Source organism: Suricata suricatta, chromosome 7 (genome assembly GCF_006229205.1).
Source record: "Suricata suricatta isolate VVHF042 chromosome 7, meerkat_22Aug2017_6uvM2_HiC, whole genome shotgun sequence".
NCBI lineage: Eukaryota > Metazoa > Chordata > Mammalia > Carnivora > Herpestidae > Suricata > Suricata suricatta.
The window spans coordinates 85,913,664-85,917,918 of NC_043706.1; the positions used below are offsets into that span (position 1 = coordinate 85,913,664).

General features: G+C 36.3%; 1 pseudogene; it reads right to left on the reverse strand.

The window, feature by feature from the left end:
- Positions 1-3,531: 3,531 nt before the first annotated feature.
- LOC115297360 lies at positions 3,532-3,697 on the reverse strand (annotated as a pseudogene).
- Positions 3,698-4,255: the final 558 nt, after the last annotated feature.

Here is a 4,255-nt window from a genome sequence, read left to right on the forward strand (position 1 = left end):
TCCTAGCATCAGCAATCAGACAACAAAAGGAAATAAAAGGCATCAGAATCGGAAAAGAAGCAAACTTTCACTTTTTGCAGATGACATGATACACTATATGGAAAACCCGATCGACTCCACCAGAAGCCTTCTAGAACTGATCCATGAATTCAGTAAAGTCGCAGGCTACAAAATCAATGTACAGAAATCGGTTGCATTCCTCTACACCAAAAATGAAGCAACAGAAAGAGAAATCAAGAAACGGATCCCATTCATAACTGCATGAAAAATCCTAAAACCTAGGGGTACACCTAGCCAAAGATGTGAAAGACCTGTATGCTGAAAACTATAGAAGACTTATGAAGGAAATTGAAGAAGATACAAAGAAATGGAAAAATATTCCATGCTCATGGATCGGAAGAATAAACATTGTTAAAATGTCATTATAACCCAAAGCAATCTACACATTCAATGCAATCCCCATCAAAGTTGCACCAGCATTCTTCTCAAAGCTAGAACAAACTATCTTAAAATTTGTATGGAATCACAAAAAACCCGGAATAGCCAAAGTAATATTGAAGAAGAAAATGAAAATGGGAGGCATCACAATCCCAGACTTTAGCCTCTACTACATAGCTGTCATCATCAAGACAGTATGGTATTGGCACAAAAACAGACACATGGACCAATGGAATAAAACAGTGAGCCCAGAACTGGACCCACAAGTGTATGGCCAATTAATCTTTGACAAAACAGGAAAGAGTATCCAATGAAAAAAAGACAGCCTCTTCAACAGGTGGAGTTGGGAGAGCTGAACAGCAACATGTAGAAGAATGAAACTAGACCACTTTCTTACACCATTCACAAAAACAAACCCAAAATGGATGAAGGACCTAAATGTGAGACAGGAAACCATCAAAACCCTGGAGGAGAAAGAAGGAAATAGCCTCCTTGACCTCAATCGCAGCAATTTCCTCCTTGACACATCCCCAAAGGCAAGAGAATCAAGAAGAAAAATGAACTATTGGGACCTCATCAAGATAAGCTTCTGCAAGGCAAAAGAAACAATCATAAAAACTAATAGGCAACCGACAGAATGGGAAAAGATAAAGGGCCAGTATCCAAAATCTACAAGGAACTCAGTAAACTCCATACCCGAAAAACGAGTAATCCAGTGAAGAAATGGGCAGAAGACCTGAACAGACACTTCTCCAAAGACCTTTTTTTAAAAATTTAAATCTAAATTAACATATAGTGTAATAATTCAGGAATAGAATTTAGTGATTTATCACTTACATACTACATCCAGTGCTCATCCCAACAAGTTTTTTTTAATGCTTCTTACCCCTTTAGCCCTCACCCCACCCAAAACCCTACCAGCAGCCCTCAGTTTGTTCTCTGTATTTAAGAGTCTCTTATGGTTTATCTCCCTCTGTTTTTATATTAGTTTTGCTTCCCTTCTGTTATGTTCATCTGTTTTGTATCTTAAATTCCACATATGAATGAAATCATACGTCTTTCTCTGACTGACTTATTTCATTTAACATAATGCTAGTTCCATTCATGTGTTGCAAATGGCAAGATTTCATTCCTTTTGATTGCTAAGTAATACTCTATTGTTTATATATACCACATCTTTTTTATCCATTCATCAGTTGATGGATACTTGGGCTCTTTCCATACTTTTACTAATGTTACTGCTGCCATAAACATTGGGGTGCATGTCCCCCTTTGAATCAGACTCCTGTATCCTTTGGGTAAATACCTAGTAGTACAACTGCTGGGTCATAGGCTAGTTCTCTTTTAATTTTTTGAGGAACCTCCATACTGTTTTTGAGGGCGGCTGCACCAGTTTGCATTCCCACCAGCAGTGCAAAAGTGTTCCTCTTTCTCCACATCCTCGCCAGCATCTGTTGTTGCCTGAGTTGTTAATGCTAGCCATTCTGACAGGTGTGAGGTGGTATCTCATTGTGGTTTTGATTTGTATTTTCCTGATGATGAGTGATGTTGAGCATTTTTTCATGTGTCTACTAGCCATCTGGATATCTTCTTTGCAAAAGTGTCTATTCATGTCTTTTGCCTATTTTTTCACTGGATTATTTGGTTTTTGGGTGTTGAGATGATAAGTTCTTTATAGATTTTGGATTCTAACCCTTTATCTGATATGTCATTTGTAAATATCTTCTCTCATTATGTCAGTTTCCTTTTAGTTTTGCTGATTGTTTCCTTCACTGTGCAGAAACTTTTTATCTTGATGAAGTCCCAGTAGTCATTTTTGCTTTTGTTTCTCTTGCCTCTGGAAACATGGCAGGTAAGAAGTTACTGTGGCCAAGATCAAATAAGTTGTTGCCTGGTTTTTCCTCTAGGATTTTGATGGCTTCCTATCTTAAGTTTAGGTCTTTCATCTATTTTGAGTTTATTTTTGTGTATGGTGAAAGAGAGTAGTCCATGCTCGTTCTTCTGCATGTTGCTGTCCAGTTTACCCAACACCATTTGCTGAAGAGACTTTTTATTTAATTGAATATTTTTTCCCAATTTGTCAAAGATTAGTTGACCATATATTTGTGGCTCCATTTCTGGGTTTTCTATTCTGTTCCATTGATTTATGTGTCTGTTCTTGGGCCAGTACCATACTGTCTTGATGATTACAGCTTTGTAATACTGCTTAAATTCTGAAATTGTGATGTCTCCACCTTTGGTTTTTTTATTTTTCCTTTCTTTTTCAGGATTTCTTTGGCTATTCAGGGTCTTTTGTGGTTTCACACAAATTTAAGGATTGTTCTTTCTAGCTTTGTGAGGAATGCTGGTGTTATTTTGACAGGAATTACATTGAATAAGTAGATTGTTTTGGGTAGTATTGACATTTTAGCAATATTTGTTCTTCCAATCCATGAGCATGGAATGCTTTTCCATTTTTTTGTATGTGTCTTCTTCAGTTTCTTTCATAAGCTTTCTATAGTTTTCAGGGTATAGATTTTTCATCTCTTTGGTTATGTTTATTCCTAATTATTTTGTGGTTTTTGGTGCAATTGTAAATGGGATCAATTCCTTGATTTCTCTTTCTGCTGCTTCATTATTGGTGTATAGAAATGTAACTGATTTTTATACATTGATTTTATATCCTGTGACTTTGCTGAATTCATGTGTCTGTTCTAGTGGGGTTTTTTTTTTTTTGGTGGGGTCTTTTGGGTTTTCCACAGAGTATCATGTTGTCTATTGCCAATTTGGTTGCTTTTTATTTTTTATGTTGTCTTATTGCTGAGGCTAGGACTTCCAACATTATGTTGAAGAACAGTGGTGAGAGTGGATATCCTTGTCACGTTTCTGACCTTAGGGGGAAAGCTTTCAGTTTTTCCCCTATTGAGGATGATATTTGCTGTGGGTCTTTTGTATATGGCCTTTATGACCTTGAGGTATGATCGTTATATCCCTACTATCTTGAGGATTTTTATCAAGAAAGGATGCTGTATATTTGTCAAATGCTTTTTCAGCATCTATTGAGAGGATCATGTGATTCTTATCCTTTCTTTTATTAATGTGATGTATCACATTGGTTGATTTGCCGATATTGAACCAGTTCTGCATGCCAGGAATAAACCCCACTTGATCACGTTGAATAATTCTTTTAATGTATTGTTGTATCTGGTTGGCTAGTATCTTGTTAGACTGATAAGAACAGATACTACACTTGATCTTAGCCAAAAGGCTGAGAAGCGATTGGCTAGTATCTTGTTGAGGATTTTTGCATCCATGTTCATCAGGGAAATTGATCTCTAGTTCTCCTTTTTAGTGCAGTCTTTGGTTTTGGAATCAAGGTAATGCTGGCTTCATAGAATGAGTTTGGAAGTTTTTCTTCCATTTCTATTTTTTTGAACAGATTCAAAAGAATAGGTATTAACTCTTCTTTAAACGCTTGGTATAATTCCCCTGGGAAGCCATCTGGCCCTGAACTCTTGTTTTTTTGAGAAATTTTTGATTACTGATACAATTTTTTAACTGGTTATGGATCTGTTCAAATTTCTATTTCTTCCTGTTTCAGTCTTGGTAGTTTATATGTTTCTAGGAATTTGTCCATTTCTTCCAGATTGCCCAATTTGTTGGCATATAATTGCTCATAATATTCACTTGTTTGTATTTCTGTGGTTGGTTGTGATCTCTCCTCTTTCATTCGTGATTTTATTTATTTGGGTGTTTTGCTTTTTTCTTTTTGATCAATCTGGCTAGGGGTTTATTGATTTCATCAATTCTTTGAAAGAGCCAGCTCCTAGCTTCATTG